Source organism: Pezoporus wallicus, unplaced genomic scaffold, assembly GCF_028554395.1.
Source record: "Pezoporus wallicus isolate ANWC-B61680 ecotype Strahan unplaced genomic scaffold, APGP_CSIRO_Pwel_v1 contig_11829, whole genome shotgun sequence".
Taxonomy (NCBI): Eukaryota; Metazoa; Chordata; class Aves; order Psittaciformes; family Psittacidae; genus Pezoporus; species Pezoporus wallicus.
Genome location: NW_026635494.1, coordinates 942197 through 963177, shown reverse-complemented (window position 1 = coordinate 963177; position 20981 = coordinate 942197). Strand labels below are relative to the sequence as shown.

Below are 20981 nucleotides of genomic sequence, written 5' to 3'. Positions count from 1 at the left end.
ACCTACAGCATGGATTAAAAATCATACTTCTCCAAGTTAGCTCACACATGCATGCACCATTCAGGACGGGCCCAGTGCCTGCAGCCAAAAAGAGAGGTTTAAGACCTAATGTGTCAAAACACAGCAGAGCGAGGAAGGATTCCCAGCTTCCAACAGTACAAAGCATTCCATTCTAGCCCAGGAGGTTGAAAATATATCTGACCATAAATAGCACAGCGTTCAGATAACCATGTTGGGTTTTTGTCCTCCCGTACTAAAATATTGCCAGAACTCAAGTAGCTGCTATCTCAAAAACTGATCAAAGACAAAAATATTTAGATTCAGACGAGGGCCCCAACCTTGGAAATATTTATTCATGTGCCTAACTTTAGTCCCATTTACTTCAGCAGGACTACTCACATGCCTGAAATGAAGCCTGTGTGTGTCTGCACCGTGCAAGTAGAAATTACTCCAACTCGTGCCGAGATGAGTAAGAAATATTGTGAAACCCATACAAAAGACAACAGCCAAAAACTGCTTGCTTGACAGAACTAATCTTTAATTAGGAGATGAACAGTTGCAATAGAAGCTTCTTCGTTGCTTTATTAGCTTCATTTGAATAAGACGTTGCTTGTTACAGGCAAACCCTTTTCCAGAATCCTAAATCTGAAAGGAAAGCAGCAAACGCACCCCGCAAACACCCCAAACACAGGAGAGATGAGAAACATCACAGCTTCACTCACTCCTCTTTCTGACACATTTAGAAAGACAAGAGGAAAACCAAAGGTTAAGTCAAAGTCTGATCTACCACCCCACCCCCCCCCCCAACAAGAACCCCAAACTATGTCTACCTAAAATGACATCACCCTGCTTCAGGAGGTTTCCACCAAGTAAATTAGTCAATGAGTAGCCTTTTGCCAGCACCGCCTCCATGGATTATGGGGAAAAAGCAAGTTGTGTAACGTGCAGGCACGCTTCTGGAAGGCTGAGCCGGATTGTACTCTCCTCTTGCTCATACATACCCAATCAGAGCCTGTAACTCGAAGAACTGAAGTCTGTTCTTGGGTGACAGTTAAATTTCATGACTACTTCTATTGCATCTAGTGCTTAGAACTCCTTCAGCACCTATTAAGCTTCATTTTCAACACCCTGCACTGACAGTCGTCAGAAAAAAGGCTACATTTTCTGTCTAAATGTCTAAACCTAGCAGGTTTAACTAAGTGCCTTGAAAGCACAGCAAGCATGGATGCCTTAAATGCCATTCTGCAGATAATTCCCAGAATTTCATCTTGAAAGAGATGGGAAGAAAGGAAACAAAAGGTCTGGTTTCCCAGTTTGCAGATGCACATATCCACCAGAGCAGCTCTTTGCAGGGCTTAAAAGCCCTGAGAAAGGTATTATGGGAGAGTGCTGACATGACCTGAACAAAAGCAGTACCAACGTGACCTTAATATAGAGCTAAAGGCAGTCTTCTGTCACAACAAAAAGGGGTAGACATGTTCTGTATAGGACAGCGGCTGAGTAAAAGGAACTGATGAGATAGCAAATGACAGGCGGATAGAGAGAAACACAGATGCAGCAAGTGGGCAACTATTAGCAACCAAGAAAAAACGCAGACAGAAGTCTGCCATTTCACTGTACTGCCCACAAACAGCAGCTGGAACCACATCAGCTATTCTGTGGACAGCACTGATTCAACGCAGCAAGTCTATTTTCCTTCGCATTAACCCACTTAAAGAGCAGTTTTATGCAATGCCATCTTTTCCTCATATCAAAGTACATAAGGCTCGGCAAACCACAGAGTTTTCTTCCTCAAAAAAATCCCCACTGCATACCGATGGCAACAGACTGCAATGTGAGGTGTGGAGAAGCAGCGAGGCTGAAGATGAGAAGCAAACAGCGTGGATTCCTGGGAGCTGTCAGAGCCTACGGACAGATCCTATGAACTCATAGCAAGTGCACAAGGAGGCGAAACCGAGCTAGGCAATAAAAGGTTCCATGTTATTTTTGTAGGAGGCCAAGGCAGCAACCACAGCTGATGCAATGACTCATGGAACAATCCTTCGTGGCATTATTAACCTTACATTACTGACAGCCTTGTGAACAGGCCTAGCTACTGCCTTCTGAGACGGAACATAGTGAAGTGACTGGAGAGCCCATAGAGATAACACCTTCTGTGTCAACTCCACACAGTTCTCCACCTTCTAAACATCCATAGTGACTCCAGAGTTGAATTTACCCTAATGAATACCTCCAACTTGGTCAATGTTGCACTGCTTTCCTGGCCCACCAATGCTTCTATCCATGACTAGAATATGCCATTCAATCCTCCTTTTAGGTTAGAAAATGCAGAGTAGTCAATACAGCCTGTCAACACACTTCCCGATGGATCAATATCATGATCAGTGCAAGGGACCAGCGCTATAGCAACCAACAGTGCTGAGTTAAGCACTTGGTGCAAACCAGGTTAAGATCAATTTGATAAAAATCAAGGGAGAAAACAATAAGGCCTTTCCACAAGCCTGGAAATCTAGCAGGTTTCTGATGGCCTCTAAGAAGACAAGGTCAGGACTGCAAGAGGAAGGTACTTCCACAGGGAAAGACCACGCCACCGGTGCTCGTGAGAACACCTTTCCATCACAGGGATGCTTCCTCTTTGAGCTTAAAATAAATATATAACTATATAAATATAGATGTATCTTTCATTCTTGCAGTTAACTGGAGAGCTATTCCAGGTGAGGGATTCATTGAGAGGGATGAAGAGAAGGCAGCAAGAAAAGAGAAGTCTTCTTCACAAATTAGATTACAAGAACACGGAGATTTTGCCTCCAAACGAGCGGTGCATTGAATTTCCTGATGATACAGGCAGTATCCAAACGAACACTGCTCTCTGTGGAAGACACTCCTTCACAGGTAGATGTGACCAGCACTAAAAGGAGCTTGCAACAGTGTCTGTTAAACAGATGAAATGAAAATCCATGAAGAAAACCGACAAGCAGGGTACTTTGAATACACTACACCCAACTGCAGTTCTTTCCTTAGCATCCTTTGGCTGTAAAACTTCCAGATGGAAAGGGTTTCTATTTCTCTATGAACAGTAATGTCTGGAAAGGGTAGAAGAAAAGCATCTCTCGAGAAGTTTCATCCACAGTTCAGTCATTCAGTCCCAGCCCAAGCAAGTGCCTCAGCTATTTTCCATGACACAAGCACTTGGATTTTTCCAAGAGCTGATGTCAGGGCTTTTCATGGAGAAAGAACTGCATTTACAGGGCAAGCAAGGAAGGAGGGCTTCCCCAGCAGCTATTCTCAATGTGGCCTTTGTGTTGCTCTGCTGCTGAAGCCAGGACCCTGCAAGAACTTTTAGTCCCCGCAGAAAACTCTACAAAGGGGAGGGGACAGAGACAGTTCCAGCAGCCAGTACTGTTCTTCCACTCCTGACTGACTTCCAAGGCTCAGAACCATCAGCTTTCCATCTACAGGGCCTGAAGTTACAGCCTTTTAAGACAAGGACACCTATTGTTTAGTATCTCTACAATGGGGAAGAAGCAAACTAAAACTGGGGAGGGGGGGACAGTGGCAGAGAACATAAATAAAACCAAGCTGCTCATTTCCCCAATGCTGCTTTGACATTCAGCCTAAAAGCAAGATTTAAGCAATAGGGATGCTGTTTGCCCACAGAATGGAGCTCAGAGCAGGAATAAACTCAGTTCAGAAACCGATGAAGAACAGAGGTTGTCAAATCACAGGTGATTTCCTCCTGCTTTCCACACACGACTGGTTGCAAGTCACTAAATCTGTCCGTTTCCACCATGAGAAAAGAAAAACTGACGTGTTTGAAATGGAAAAAGATGAAATGAATTAAATACCAGAAAGACTGAAAAAGACCTGCAGAAACTGTTATAATAGCAAAAATTGCAGCATGCAGAAGAGAAACGCCCACTGTTTGTTCACTTGCTGCAAGCTCTCATTGCATGAGCCACTCAGCAGAACTGACCAGGTTCAGGCGAAAAGTGAAGCCTTGTGATTTCAAAGTCATAACCCAATTGTCCCACTTATTTAAGTGGGCGATAGATAAACATTCCCAAGCATAGCAAATGCAAGCAGCTGAAATACCCACAGTTTGGCCATACTAAAGGAGCTCCGAAATAGCCCTTTTCTCCACATTTTCACATCATCTTGGCAACCTTAGCTTCAGCTGTTCACGGAGGGGGAGGAGGGAAGCACAGAACACATGTGCTTCAATGCAGTTTTCCCTTCTGAAGCTCATTTTCATCACTCCCTTTGCCCCCAGACTGCTCCTCTATGGAAGGAATCAACCGAAGCAAGGAGGCTTCTTGCGCAGACAGGGTGCGGCAGTCCAAATGAACCTGCCTCCCTAAACTGGAGCTAATTACGGGGAAATGAAATGTTTGCTTTGCTTGCCAATAACTGCAACGCAGAACTGGCTCAATGGAAGCAGCCCTACCCCCCCCGCCTCCCCACCACCACTCCTCCTACACGGGCGTCTGGAAAAGCTTTCGAGTTCGAGGCACAAAAATCAAAGCAAGAGACAAAGGAAGGAGAGTGCTGCGCCGGAGAATCTGATTTCCCTACAGCAACCTACAGCCATCGAGTGCCACGGCATTTGCTTTCACCCGCCGCATGCACAAGGGCCTGGAGATCACTCGTGGTGCCCCAGCGTGTCAAGCAGTGTTTGCATGTCATTAGGCACACAGCCTAGTTTCCTTATTAATGCCATACCTAGCTTGTGGTTGTTATGAACCAGCAACGAGACTAGTGTGGAAACAGTTCTTAAAAACAGCAAAAGACAGCAATTAGAAAGGGAGGAGAAAAAAAAACAACCAACACACTGTGCACGTAATACAACTGGAAATGTAGCTTTCAAAGCACCCGAACACTAACTCCAATTACCCAGCTTTAAGTTTTGCAAATATATGTACAAGGTTCAGAGCCACATTTGAATATTTGGCCCAGAGTTCACATTTCTGGTAAGTAAGGAGTACAGCTGCCTGGCACAGGGGCACCCCACCTCTACAGCTTGTAACTAATACATGTAGCTGGGGTGCAGAAAGCACCCACATTAAGATGTATTTACTATTCCTCCAAGGTGTGTTTCAAAGACCCAAGAAGGCTGCGTTGTTCCTTCACTTCCCTTGTTTTCAGGGTCATATTCGCCTGTCTAGAAATCCAACGCCAACACTTCAAACCCAGGACCTGCCTGCTCATCAGAACTAGGGATTTATCAGTTCAAAGCTAAGGAGGCACTCACCCAAAAAAGCATTTTCAGCCCTGCCTTTCCTTCTCCCACCCAGCCGTGGACCTTTGGTCAAACACCACCCATTCTGCATGGGATGTGCAGACAGCATTCACCCTCATGACCTCTGCAAAGCTTCTAAGTATTTGCCAGCCGCAATAAACTAATTTACAGCTAATATGTCTTAAACTACCCAAAGGCAAAGTGCTCCCAGTGGCCTAATTTACACCAGGGAAAAACTGAATACACCATTTTACAGAGGAAAGCTGAGAGAGGACCAAGAAATCATTACCACATTGTTGCTTAACCTGTAGAGTGTATTATTAGCTCTTAATCCTTCGCAACTTCCAATCTAGCTAATTCTGCTGGTGAAGTTGCACTCATGTAGATGGAAACACCAAAGGCAACAGAAATCTGAGCTATTTAAGACAAAAAATATGCAGCTAATTGACTATTTCACCTTATTTGCTTCAACATCTCCCAAGAGGGTTTCTATCCCAGCACTGACTCATGTTTTAAAAGGAACCATGGAAAGTTTCTCAACCATGCATCTGAGTTTGTCAAAGTTTACAAAAAGGGAAATATGTGATGTAAACTGAATGACAAAGAGATTAGCAACACTTGGTACTAAAGTTAAAGCTGTCTTAGTTATTTATATGGTCGAAGAAAAATAAAGAGTCTTCTGTGATATGCAAACCTATTCTTTCTCCCCTGAAATGTAGGTCTCGCCTATAAAGCACAAGACAAAAGATGCACATAGCACACATTGCATGAGAAGGAGAAAAATCTACACAGGCATTCATGGCATGCTTTGCTCCTTCACATTTCGTCTTCCCCCTTCATCTAAATTACAGGATAAATCCAGCAAGACCAACTGCAAAGGACTGGAGCAGAACACAGGATTAGGATTTCACAGCAAATCTAGGCCCTCTTTCTTCTACTAGAAAATGGAAGAGAAAAAAGCCAGTAGCAAAGCTATGGTACTTGTAAAATGGCTCAAGATCCTGAGAACAGTATGTGAGTCAACTGCATTGCTATTAACAGACTTCTGAATATGTTTGTATTAGTATTTTCCTCTTGGGTCTCTTAAACTAAAAAATACAAGGAGAGAAAACCACATTTAAGCAGGAAACCTACCAGCTGCTATAAGGCCATGGCATCAGAATTCCTCAAGACATGTGGCTGCAGTATAGAGATAACCTAGCTATGAGAAATATCAATACCAGCTTTGATTTCCCCACCTGCTTCACTTCGAGCAGTTCTTGGTACCTCCTCCTCATATAGGCACAACGCTGAGAACTGCCCATTCTCACTGCCTTTGGTGAGAGCAGAGCTTGCAGTAACTTGTCACTCAGTATTTTAGACAGTTACCTCTTCATGTGAGAGCCATCTACAGCGCTGGAGAATGAGCATCTGTCCACTTTATAGCACATCCACTCAAAAAAAGGCTTTTTACACATACACTTTCTACATCCGCATGTATATGCAAAAACCAAATTCCCCAGCAGCAACCAGCATCTCGCAGCCCTTCTACATTTAATCCTCATACCCAACATTAGCAGAAACTACTGCAAATACAGAGAAGTCTCTCAATGGCTATCCCTAGGTTTACGCTGTCTCAGTTCTGCACCAACAGTACCGTGCAGACCATCATTATGACTACCCTCTACTGATACAATTTGCTTAATCTTTAGAATACTTTAGAATAAAATAAAGGGGGGGGGGGGGGGGAAGGAGGAGATTTGATCAGTGAAAAACATATTCAGGAAGAAAACACCACTGAAAACACTCCAAGATGGTTTCTTGAACACTAATGGGTAATTTAACATCAACACGCATAAAAATATCAGATCATTGAAAATCACATTCATTTAGACTGCAAAAGCTGGTGAGAAGGTTCTGCTAACATGCTGGTATGCAATTCAGCGTTGGGAAATGGAAAGAAGGTAATGCTGCCAGCATCTACATCTGAGGCATCTTTCCTAGCTGTCAAAACCTTTGTTCTTGAGCTGAAATACCAAGGCACAGATTTCTGCAGCAAGCATATTTAATTGTCTGTTTTTACAATGAAAATATAGAAGAGTAACAAAGGTTCACATAGCAGCTATTAAAAGAGAAAAAAATAAGAATAACATTCCCCCCCCACCCTTTTACCAACACATACTAAAGGAAAAACCTTTTTTCTCTTCCCTGCATTAAAGGAAGCTATTTTCTGATCTTTCAGTATATTTCTAAGTCACAGAGTAGGAACAAAGACAGATATTACCTGTTTCACAAGACAAAGTCATCTGAACAGGGAGATGCCAAAGGCCCATTTCCAGGGGGAGTACACTGAGACCAAGTCCTCTCCAAGGAGTTCAAGCTACCCCTCTTGGAACCTTTCTCTTTTTTTCACGCTTATCCGATGTCCTTGAGAGGCATCTGCCTGATTGTTTCACTGGCCACTTGAGGGAAGGGAAGAAACTCCACCTCTTTTCTCCCACCTCCTCCCAACCACCATCAGCTGTGGCCCAAAGCTGCGCTGCTAATGGACGCACAGATAACAGCATCCACGTACATCCCACATATGCATATATGGGAGACTGCATACAACGAGAAATTAGAGGAGAGCTAGGATTCTGAAATCTAGCATTTCCAACTCTCCTGAGGGACAGAACAATATATGCCTATATATGTATTTATGCACACACAATACACAGATATCTACATTCTGTATGTACTATATGTATGTATATGTCTATATACACATATGCATGTGCATGCATGTTATTAAATGGGATCACTGATCAAAGAAACTGCATCACACAAGACACACGAACAAAGGAGAGGCATAGGGCAGAGAGATTTTTCTCCTTCGATCCACTTCCAGCCTGTTACACTCTGCCACATAATGTATTTTGTTTTCAGACATCCTGAAAACACCCGACCACGGCGGCACCTGAAAAGCACACAGGCTCAGAGAAACAGAGCCTCTGAATTGTTTTAGGAGAGAAGAGGGCAGGAAAGAGGGTGAGAATGAAAGCATGCCTCTTTCTGTCAGCCGGGGAAAGAAAGTGGGAGGTCAAAACAGGGGGGCAAGGAGCTTACTGCTCTTCCAGCTTGTCTGACTGGTCAAGCCCTGGGGAAGAAGGATTGGAGGGTGAAGGGGCTGTTTTCTTTTTCTGCCCCAATAACCTAATTAAGTTGGTGAGCAGTGCTAGCGGGATAGAAATTTCTTCACGCTACACTGTCTGTTTGTGTTTGATTAATGTAAATCTTCCCAGGGCTCTAACCATGCCCCAGGCACTGCAATGCCTGACTCTCCATTAACAAGCATCCCAGCCTGCACATACAGCAGGAGGAGACAGAAAGTAAGATCTCTATTTTAGCCTTTGCCATAAAAGCTCTCCAACTCTGCCAATATAATTTTTGGTGATTTCAATTACCATTCTTCAGAAAATTACTCTTTCCCCCCCCAAAAAATCATGGGGCCTATCAAAGATAAAACTGCAGCAAATCACTTAATGTATTAATAGCAGTTACTTTCTTTTGCATTTCCTTAGTTCTCATGACCAAATATTTTAGACTTACACTCACCACAACTTCTGTGCTTCCCAGTCCAATGCGTGCTGGTACCAAATATAATCTCCAAGCCACAACTGCATCAAGGCTACAATTACACAGCAGACAGGAAGCCAAAGAAATCAGCTCCTACCCCTATATCTCTGCGCTCCATGGTTCTAAGCATGCCATAATTTCCCAGCTAGAGCTTGTATTTTCCATGCTTCTATCTTTTCCAGTGGCATGCATTATCATTTTCTAAATAGTGGGAAGCTGCATTTCATTGGTCTGTATTTTGAAAGGTTTGCCCAACTCCTCATTTTCTAGGAATTTCACAAATCCAAAAAGAAAATGTAGGCTCTCAAAAAGAAAATGGTAACCAGAGGAAAGCAAAAAGCCCAGTACATAGCCAGCTACTCCGATACTCACAGGCCAGCACAGCCCTTCCTTACAGAGTCCTGGTATACGACCCAAAGGACAGGAGGAAAACAAGAAATAAGACCAGTACTTTCCTTAAGCCAACATGGAATCACAAAGAGTTAAGGAAGCAAGGGAAAAGTCGTTGCAAATCCCAGAGCAGAGCTTCATACCCAGTTTATTCATGCCCGAGTGAGAATCACGTGCACCGAGCAGCCAGTGCTAAGGCATAAAGAGGGTGTCAAAACAGAGATATTTTTAAACCTGGATCACATTTTAAAACCAAGTATTTCCTAATGCTCCTCTATGAAGCGATACACAGTGTATTATGTGATAATACATGATGAGCAGGCCAATATCCTTACTTTACTAAACTACATTTTACTTAAAACACTGTTGTTTCCCATTTCCTTCATTGCACAGAGGAACTTTACCAACTTCAGCAGTCCAAACAGCACGTTCCAACAAGCAGTGCTTGGAAGGGATGGTCAGACCCAGATCTGCCCCTCTCCACAGAAATCCACGTTCCCTAGCTGTGTGCCTCAGTTTACCCTTCAATAACACTGCATATTGCCCTCGTGGAGGGAAATACCATGAGTTGAGAATATCTAAGTTGCTCTCTAATCATAAGAGCAAACACTGTAGAAGATTCCTTATTATATCCCCGAAAAACTCAAAATCCTCTCTTGCAATTTGCATGTAAAATACTTCATTTGAAACCTCTGAGGTCAGCGAAGAAATGGAGGACAGCAACAGGAATACGCTTGAAGGCTGGGTTATGAAGGGGACATTTTCAATCCCCCTTCAACAAAAAAAATCTCTTCCTGGCATCACCACTTGGAAAAAGAAATGCATTTGTACCATGAAACACTCTTAAAGCTCCAGAAATAGATATTGCAGCCTTCTCGTCATTATTCCAAAGTCAAAAACACTCTGAGGAATCCAAATGAAACTTCAGTCTATCGGGAAAAGCATCAAGTAGAAAAAGGGATTTAAGCACAGGGTACGGCAACAGCACTTATGGAAAAGTACAATGAGAATGAACTCTGGAGCCTGTTCCATTTGTTCATTTCTTGCTCTAAGATTTCTTTCACACTGCAAAAAAGCCATATGGAAGGCTCCAGCGTAAGTAAGCAGGGCCAGTCCTGATTGCTTCTTTCCTTACATACTGAACTGCTGAAAGACCATTGCTTGCTAAAACAGCAGCCACCTTTTGAAGCTTATTATGCCCAGACTCAAAATATCACAAAGGTGCTATGCATCACGACTTGAGGCAAAGAATTCTTACTTACGATGGGGAAGGGTATATAAATAACTGATTTTTAACAGGTTTATTATCCAGTGTGATCGCTGCAGGACTACACAGACCAGTCATGTAAGACCTGACTTCTGAAGGCAGGTTTTTTTTTTTGCTTATGCACATAATAAAACTTACAGTTTTTAAGGAGTAATTTTTATTAACATTTTTTCTCCAGCTTTTGGGAAAAAAGCAGCACAATGCATTCCTTTCAAGTACAAACCAATGCAGCTGCCAGGAAACAGTGTAAAAACAAGAGAGATCCAGGAATGGAAGCTTATATCTTGCTTCCTACTCTGCTTTCCCAGATTTCCTTCCCTCGGTACTCGCTCAGCCACAGGACGTAAGAAGAAAACAATCTGGAGGAAAATAATAATAACACTAAATCTTTGACCAAAAAAAAGCAAGCCTGGTGCAACCAGGTTTTGAGAAGAAATTAGAGGTAGCAAAGATAGAAGTAGGACTGTAGTGTCGCTATGTTAAAAATGCACAGGGATTTCTGCAGTCCTGGACGATGGAAGGAAAGGAGCATTAGGGAAGAAAACACACAAAAGAGATTTCTTTTTTAATGATGTGGAAAGTGACATCTCTCCTAAGAGCACAGGAAAGATGGTAAAAAAGTCAGTAGATAACTGCTCCTTACGGAGCCAGATCTGTCCTTTTAGAAGTAGCATAAGAAGATGTGAGACAATTAAACCAAATCAGTGCTTCTGAATTACCACACCACAAGTTACAAGCCTGCGTATTTCAGGTTTCACTTTCCAGAATTTTCCAATCTCTCTGTTCCATCGTTCCTCCTCAAGTGCCCACAATCCTGGTCCCTGTTCCCTCCCTTGCACTCTACTGATTAAGGAACGCTTTGCTTCTTGCCCATATACAAACCACATGCCCTGCAAGCAACTTCTTGCTCAGTAACAGTACTAGCAGCTCTCAGCTGGTTAGGCTGGGATATGGTAAATATTTATGCAGAATTCACAGACCTTTACCCCAATAAGGAGCCAGGCATGGGAAAAGAACAGCTTCCCAGAGCTCCATAGAGCGGAAGCGAAGTGGTCCCCGAGGATAGGAGCCCACACCCCTGTGAAAAAAATACATGGAGCAGCAAGAAGAGTCCTGCATCTGATCACTACCGCTGCTGGTTGAATTTCTGCAACAAAACCTAAGGCTTTAACACACCAAACACTGAGCACCCCATTTGCAGCTCAACTGAAGAGGCAAATCTCACAATCTGGGGGAAGTTCGAAGTGGCAAGGATGAAGAAATCCAGTCTGAAATAGGATGTGGGATAGGGGGATACATGCATTTTTTGTCAATGAGTATCTAACATTATAACACGTTACATCAGTATACCAAAAGCTTGCCAATGCACTTCCTCAGCCCCTAAAATCACAAACAAGAAGCAGAAAGGTTATTCCCCCATCAGAGTTCCTTAATACTTTATAGAGCCGTATGTTATAAGCAGTGACCCTCATTCTCTCCCTTTCATTCTATGAGCTCAGGATGTTAATTTCTCATATTTTACACAAAGCCACAAAATCCATCCCAAGCATCTTAAATAAGTGGGAACTAACAAGACTCCTATGCATTTTGAGAGAGAAAGTAAATATAACAGTACAGAGAAGAAGATAGGCAAGAAATCAGACATATTTCAACAAGCTACTGCAAGAACTCAGAGGTTCTTGCATCCTGCATCACCTAGGCTGACCTGCATCTTTCAGCCATCTGAGAAACATCCGGCTGTTTTCAAGTCCAAAAAGAGCAGGCTGCTATTTAGAATGCAGATACCTACTGAGAAGTCACAAGGATGTTGCAGGCACTGAACTTCTCTTTAGGAAAGTACAGTGAGTGTCCTCCCCCCTAAAAAAAGGTCAGAACTCTCTTGCTTCATTAGCATCAGCACTTCACCCTTATCACCAAGAGAGCTGTAAACTATACCTGTTCTTTTATCCCTATGCCTATGCTGCCTTATTTTCAAATCATGTACGTTTTTGCTTTAAGACACATCTTGGTCTTTGACCTTCTGTCTTTACAGAACTGATACTGATCCTCCAATGCAGCTTCTGACCGCAGCAGCACACAAACACTGCCCGACCTGCAGCTGTCACCCACACTTGCTCCACCGCCTGCAGACGATTCCTTTCTGCCATGCGCAGTGGGTAAGCTCACCCTCTCTGCCTTCACAGCACAGATTGCCTTCTTTCATAAACTTCTACTGGCCCGAAATGCCAGCGATCGCAAGCACCATACGACTATTAAATCTTCTGTTTGCCTGCTGGATGGGAAACAGAAGACAACTCGATGAATACACGAGTTAGTATTTCATTTCACTATCTGAAGTATGGTGCATTACATAATGGGCAGAGGAAGTTAAAGATACAGAAGCTTCCTCTTAGGAATTTCTGCAAGTCACAGTAGATGATTTAAGGAGAGCTTACGTCAGATAAAGTAATAATTGTATTAAAACACTGCTCCAAATACACCAACTCTTCATTATTTTAGCTGCTTAGAAACGTGCCTTAAATTACTGGAACTTCGTTTGAAAACTAGGAAACAGAAACAGGAAATTATTCTTGCAGTGAAAAAGTAGCTCAACAATTGTTGAAATAGAAAGACTATCCAGATTATTTGAGCAGCATTCAGCCATTCAATCTTAAATCACCACCATAATTCCTTTTCAAAAGACTAATAAGAGAAGTCTGCGTGGCACTCTATGAGGTACAGATACTTGGCATATATAACATACTTGGGAAGGAAAGCTAAACTTGAGTGCTAGCAATGGACATGTAAGCCACAAGACCTGCAAGTTTTCTGGTTTCAGAGCATTATAACTACACGAGAGTAACCAAATGCTTTTAGGATCCTAGACACCAGACAAGGACCCCCTAAGAAATACCCCCATTGGGCACAGAGTCAGCAGTCACTATGTGAAACTCAAGGGACAGCATCTGCAGAATGCCGGGCAAAATATGAATTAAAAACTAACAGAGAAGAAATAAGAGGATACCAAATCAAATGTAGGACAAGCCTCAGAGAAGTACTATCCACAAGGGAAAAAGCAAGGATGATTTAGACATGAAAGTGATAAACTGAGCAGGGTGGGCAAACACAAACCATGGGGCAGAGGGTAAGAAAATGTAACAGCTCTCTACTGCTTGAGATAGAACCAGATTTCTTATACACCTCACTGAATGATTCACCACACAAAACCCCCAGCTTCCCTCAGAACAAAACCCACTTTCCAGGCTCCAGCCAGCTGGCTAAAAAGCACATATCAGCACAAGTTAGGATTAGACTGGCAACCCACATTACAGAGTCAATCATTACAAGACTGAACCCTATCTGTCTGCTTTTAATGCATGGCTGCATTAACCCTAAGCAAAAAGCAGCGCTTAAAACAATCATCTTCAAAAGAAGAGAACCCTGAAGTCATTAAAACCTGAAGCTCAATTGTTAATTGTAAGCATTTACTGATAGTATGTATTACTGAAGTGAAGAATGTGCTCACCAAAGGGAAACGTCACAGAACGACCCACCATTTTCTGCTATCGGACAATTAGCTATAGGCAGTAATTAAAGCAAGCAAGTTCTAGGTACAAATATGGACACTCAGTAAAACCCAGCTGTGAAGTCTGCTCAGTCTGTGACACATCAAAACCAACCACCTATCCGTCACAGCAAGAAGTGAAAGAACCTTTTTGAAAGAGAACCCAAATGCTTTCAGTCTCTCATTGTCTGGGCTGACTTCTGGCATAGGAAAATAGGATATAAGGAGCTTCGTTTAAAAGGTCATACTGTTTCCTTCCTTCATCTTTTACCATGAACAATTTTAGAAGGCATTAAACGGTTCAGAACAGCCTATCTAAATAAATGTTTTGCTCATCCTGTCATTGAAGTAAGTTCAAGAGATTCCAGTAAGACTGCTACGGAAAAAAGAGGAAGAAAGCAAGAAGGAAAGAGGCAGCCCCCCAAACCAGCTCCAAAATACGGTATTTATGCCAATCACTAAATTCAAACTTGAGGCAGTGCCAAAGCAGCATACAAAAGAGAGACAAGTAATTACTGTATAGCTGACAATTTGTAAAGAGAGAAAAATGAGAGCAAGGATGCTCCATTTTCTAGGGCAAAATCTACTTCATTCATAACAAACTGCTGAACATCGTTGTTAAAATTGGGCCATAATTCAAAGACCAGGAACACTGTTTCAGCACTCAATACCTTGTTATGGTACACTCTAAAGCTGGACATTTTCAGCAATAAACTACTTTCAGGCTTAAAAAACCTCTACCCACTGCTCAGTAGGTATCGAGAACTGTGCATGCAGGGACAGTTTTACTTAGCCTTTCCAGGGGATTCTGCAGGATGCTCTCAACTCACTGTATCCATCATCCCAGCCCAGCTTTACAGTACGTTAAACATAAAATAATTAAAGGACATGATGTGCATCAAATGTTGACCCCATAAGCAAATCAGTACCAGCTTTATCATTACTGCTATAGATACTGATCTGATGTGGAATACAGATGTATCCCGCATCTGTAGCCTTACATTCCCAAATTCTGAAAGCAGCAAGGTAGCAGTACCTGTAAGCATAGCCCCAGCCTCTGAAAATGCAGAAATCCATTCCTTTAATGCACTAGAACATACTTGCATCCCCTCATCGCTTCAGTGCAACAAGGAACATACGACCATTGGTATTGAGAGTTCCCAGTGTTTCCAGACATTGTCTACGAGTCAAACACCCGTTTGTGTTACCTCCCCTAGAATTAATTTCAGAGTCTGTACTATTGACATTTCTCCTTTGCCCTCAAGCCAATGCATAATCGACAATCTTTTCCAGGGCTCTCCATCTCCCCCTTCCCAGCAATCATGATGCTTTACAGCACACTAATATCAAAGCCATGTGAGAGGTCAGGAGGTGGGCAATGAGAAACTAAAGGTTTTAGCTAAAGCTTTAGCATTGCAGCTACACCAGCGCATCTGCCTCTTACTTCAACCGTCCAGAACAAGAGCATTCACACAGCTGGTTATACCTGTGTAATTATGATGGTGTATTTCCTCACAAGCTGAGCATGGCTGGAGCCCCAAAAGACAGTCCCTGCTTTAGCTTCTGGAGGGGCAATATTGCTAAAACCAGGCAAATTAGTACACAGTAATTGCAGCTGCTTTTCAGACAAGATTTGATGGTCAAGTATACAGAAATAAGTATTATCATCTCCATTTCAACAGAGAATGCATGCAGCTTACCTATAAAAACTTGAATTTACTTGTACTTCTCATCAGCTGGATCAGACAGTCCTCCACGCTCGGAAGAAGCCACAACTCCCTCAATGTTGTATCAAGGCATGCTCCAAATGCCAGTATACAGACCTCCCTCTCCAATTTCCACTACACTGTCTTAACTGAACACGTTCACTACCCATCAGCAGTTGTCCACAGTCAAACATCCTCGCAGGATTAAACAAAATGTGGTGTTATCACCACAACCAACAGCTGAGTTTAAGTAACAAATGATGTGTAAGAAACCTGCAAACGGAGATATTAAGTACTTGTCACTGTACTCAGTGCATTAAATCAGGAAGGGAAAGAGGGTCATCTTGATACTTGTGAACAGCACGCAGTAAGGCAATTTCTCCCAAGGTGTTTTCTGCCTTCTGGGGTTCTGAAATGGAATATGCGTAATCAGCATGGAAACCACCAGGATGCCAACCAACAGAAGTGCTTTAATCTAAAGCAAACATCTCCACGTGATGGAAAAGAGAGAGGAGGGGGAAGAGTACAGATGGCTTGCAATCTTACAAGACAAAATTCATTTGCTACTGGGCATTTCTTCCTACACATTATCACGCAACTGAATTGGGTTGACTGCCAATGAGAAACAGATCCTGGGGCCACGGTGACAACCGAAGTATTTGTCACTGACAAAGGGCTGCCCCACAGATCTGTTATTCCTGTGCCAGACTCATGCAGCCTGACATCTATACCCAGTGCACGCACAGCTGGAGAGGTACCAGAGACAAAGGGAGGATGCAGCGCTCGGAGCACGCGACCACCTTCAGGAATGCTGCTGGTTTTACCATGACTGAGCAAGCATTTCTTCAAATCCCACAGGAAACAAGCTTTCCATTTTGAGGTCCCAGATATTTGAGTAGGCTTCTCCTTGCCATACAGCTAATCGTTGTATTTCAAATTTACTACCCTGGCAAACTGATCCAAATACAACTTTGAGAAGAAGCTGAAGAGATTTCACGTGGGGATTTAAACAAACAAGGCCCCTGAACAGAACAGTCCTTGTTTGAAGCGTGTGCCTGTCCTCACAACCAATTACAAACCTCAGTGAGCTTCTGCAGCCGTTTTCTAATGCAAGAAATGATCAAACCCCATCAATATACCAAGAAGCATGTTATAGATCTGAAGGAGCCATTTTCTCTGTATGCGAGGAGCAACAGATGGAGCAAGATTTTCAGCATGCTCCAAGCTACTGTGGTGTTCTTGTCACTGCAGGCAGGCTCAGTGAAGCAGCCTCCCAGTACCTGCAGAGCCATGAGGATATAAAAGTTACCAGGAAAAAAAAAGGGAAGGGAAAAGGGGAAAGGGGCAGGTTCTCTCTATCTGGCTCAATTCCATCAAGACGACTTGGATTTGCAGGCTGCCCAAAACTCAAACCTGTTGGCAAGGCTACTTCCTCTCCCCCTTCCAGCTAAACTTCATTATCTGCTTCACGCGTGACCCAGGAATTCTCCTGCAGAAAAAAGCTTCCTCCAGGAAGGCTGGTGTTAACTGTCAAGACAAGCCACCATGAGACCGCAGGGACTCTTCCCCTCCGCCTGGCACCCACCAGGCAGCATCACTGCCTCTCACAACCAGGCAGGCACGTTTCACATTACCAGGAAAGAAGTGTTTTTCTGGCCTAAACCAGGGGACCATGTGACTGGCTTACAAGGGCCAGAACCCAGCCAGATACCCCATGGATGGAGTGGGAGTCAAAGGCGTGGGTGAGCAGGTGCAGACACCGAAAAATACAGTTAATGTCTCACTGACGAGTGTAAAACCTGATAAGTCGTCAACTAAAAGGAAAGGGGAGAGAAGGTCAAGGTTTGCTATGCAATACATACAGCTGAAGTTGCACTGGTTAACTTCCAAACTAAACAACCCTCTAGCATTTAAAGCTATCACCAACATTCCTGCATCTTCCACACTGGAAGAACAGAGGAATCTGCTTGCCTTTTGTTTGGGTTTTTTCCCCCCTTTTCCTTCTTCCCCCGAGTATTACAGGGTTTTATTCTCACCACGATTTCCATAATGTGAGTGGGCTGAATATTTTACATAACTTCATAGACCTGACATATCCGAGTGTAGAACTCGGGGCTTTCAGTATTGCTCAAAGGGCTGCAGTGCTTGGCAGCATTATACTTACCAACCATGAAGTATTCTCAAACCAAGACACTCGCTACTGAAGTGACTCCATGAGATTGTAACAGAGGAAAGTTCTTTTAGGTCATATACCCATTCCTGAACTCCTGCAAGACATTTTCATCTACTACTGATGGTTCTGTTATAATTCAAGGGTAGAGAAGACCGTGACAAAGGTATTTGTTTTACCAGTGCCCTGCAGACTTTGACGCATCCTCCCAACAAAGCAAATCCCACAACAATTCCAAACGGCTCTCTCTGCAGTATCCCCACACCACCTTCACCAGCCAAAATGATTGAGCTTGTCGGTTGGCTAAGATGAGATCTGCACCCACATGAACCACTTCCGCTACTGAAACCGCAGGGACTACGCAGGGCAAACCACAACCTATCATTTTGTGCCTCTCAACAGACAACAAGAACAAATTGCCAACTGCAGAGCTGCACTTCATCGCTGTGAGATCTCTCAGCTAAGAACTTACAGCCTTGACATGCAAGTATTTCTGATAAACCATCATTTCCCACCCTCCCTTACACTTGGGGAGTTCACTTCATCGAAATTCCCCTTCTCTCTATTACAGCTCCCCCTGAACATCCAAAGTTGTTAACTTGGTTGTTAGTTGTTTGACTGAGTTGTTAACACTGCCTAAGCTAGGCGAGATGACTACAGAGCAGTCTGCAGCAGTGGGGAAAAAAAATCACTGTTTTAAACCCAGAAACTATCTGAAAAGAACAGCTTATTTGGGACATCCCATAACATTTAGTCAAAAGGTGCAAAAACCATCTTACCAACACAGCTCACAAAACCACACTATTTTCTTACTTGCAAGCACCAACTTCGAAGGCCACCTAACACAAGACCAGGAATCACTATCATCGTGGCTCTAATACTGCTGTATGGGACTTGCTGTCACTCAAACCACAGTAAAATGTTAGAAGGCATTTCAACAGCTGAAAGAACTTCCTGGTCCCAAACAGTATCTGCACAGCCTCCTCAAGAAACAGCTACTCCCAGACACCAAATGGGTACCTTCAGTCCTCCACTGAAAGCTCAAGACAGTTGTAGCCCTGGCTTGTCAGGGTTTTAGTCCGTCACAGCTGACGTGTGCCTTCAGAGCGCGTTGGCAGACAGGAAACCTCTCTCCTATCTGGCAGTTGCCACCACCTCTCCCATTTCTCTCTCTCTCTCACTCATTTCCTATTGACTCTCTCATGTCTTACACTGCAGCTTTTTCCTACTTCCTTTTTTTCCCCCTCGCTCATTTAAGCTTCCCTCCTTCAATTCTCTTCTTTTCCTCTTTATCCAACACTTTTCTGGTAGCTTTGATCTCAGCCTACTCATCAGAACCCTCTTTGCATCTGGGCACAAACAGGAGCATGCAATGGTGCCTCTGTGCCACGGGAGTACTGAGAGGAGACGCCTTGTCTGATGTGCTGCCAATAAGCTACACTAACAGCCACTATCGTAACAGCATAAAAAGACTTTCAAGCAGCCATCAGATACTTTAGGTAAGCCTGCAAGTTGAAGCTTGTATGTTTATGGGAGTGGTGGACTCAGAATCCTGTACCTGTCTCGGATCAGTCTAGTGCTTCATTAAATAGATGGGTCTTTTCCTCCACACTGGGAAATGCTTGCTCAGGTCAAGTCAGGTCCCACCTAGGCTTCCCAATCCCCTTCCAGCACTCCAGTTCACTCAGGACTCCATATAAGAGTATCTAACTCTCCGTAGATTACTGCTTCCTCTTGGGAAGTCACCCAAGCTCTTGCTAAAATGATTGCTTGTGACACCATAAACCAGGATTCACAGCCTGCAAATAAATTCCAGATCAGCTTCTCACATCAACAGGAATAGTTGTGCTGCTGCTCATGGCTTCAAGGAGGAACGGCTCTTGGATAAAATTCAGATTTCCATCAGTCTCTCTCAAGACTTCCAGTATGTATTTCAAGTGCTCAGGAGCAGATGCAAACCAGTCTGAGTCTTGCCCTTGCATACACATTTCCTGCACCAACTGTGAGCTATGGAGAACTCCCATAATGTGGAGATTCTCTCTTAGGTTTCTAGCATCGACACTGCAACGCTTCTTTAGAGCCACTTCTGCTCAATTCACACAGTTCAATCCATAGCCCTGTTCCCAGATCATGACAGGTTTAGTGTTTCTGAGCCCATAGATGCACTGCAACCCCAGTGCCACTTCCAGGACAGCACAGACTGTTAGCATGCCGGTCCTGCAAGGGATGCTGCCTATCTTCAGCAGGACATTTGACAGTATCCAAGTGACTAATATGACAATGATCCAGACAGCTGACATTCAAATCACTTCAGGTACAGTAACTTGCATGCTATGGCTCAGGAAGGACAGCATCCATTTGCTTTTCCAGCGCCAGAGCAGTTTAATGAAGTACCTTACCAACTGAGAGCTCAGAGCCCAGAAGTTCCAGTGTTGTCAAAACAAAGCTTAAAATAGCCACAAAGATAATATTTAAGTGTTTGCCACAAATGTAAACAGCAATGCTTCTTATTTACCATCAGACTGGGGCAACTAGGCAAGAAAGGGTTCCTGCCCATTGGTCTCAGAAGTCAAACAGACACAATACTCAAGGAGAGGATGCAGAGGAATAACAAAGCATAAGTGATGTTTAGCAGACGATTAGTGAATGTCAGAGTCTGAGCACTGTTTGTTTTGGTTTGGCTATTTATACTCACGCTTACATCTGAAACATAAGGACACTGCTTTTTCCTGTCATTTTCAATGTATTTATTTTTACATGTTTTCTTTCAAAAGAGAAATGAGTAAACCTTGTTTTTTCCTGCCTTTTTCCAAGTGTGATGCTCCTATGCTCCTATTTTGTATGTATCCTGCCTTGTATTTTATCCCTTGTACATTCGTGATCAAACATTGCATGTTTTACATCTCTTTTCATTTTACCAATTACTTTGCTACTGTTTCCCCGGTCCTTATTTTGAGTCCTCTCTTCTGATGTTAAGGCATTATCTACATTCACACTCCTGACCCTTAGTTTAATCAAGCTGAGACATGAACTAACACTTCTGTTCCTTGAACCTAATAATCATCCAGAACAGG

The 20981-nt window shown here is 43.2% G+C and overlaps 1 protein-coding gene across 3 annotated transcripts in view; it reads right to left on the bottom strand.

The window, feature by feature from the left end:
• The window catches only part of ARHGEF12 (Rho guanine nucleotide exchange factor 12), a 70379-nt gene that overhangs the window by 43223 nt on the left and 6175 nt on the right, over positions 1-20981 (bottom strand). Inside the window, exon 1 of one of the 3 annotated variants that reach the window (XM_057433296.1) lies at positions 7500-7861. The exons of the other annotated variants lie outside the window; for them this stretch is intronic. The gene's annotated coding sequence lies outside the window, so the exon portion shown is untranslated. Of the gene's footprint in view, positions 1-7499; positions 7862-20981 lie in introns of those variants that run through there. 3 annotated transcript variants of the gene reach the window in all.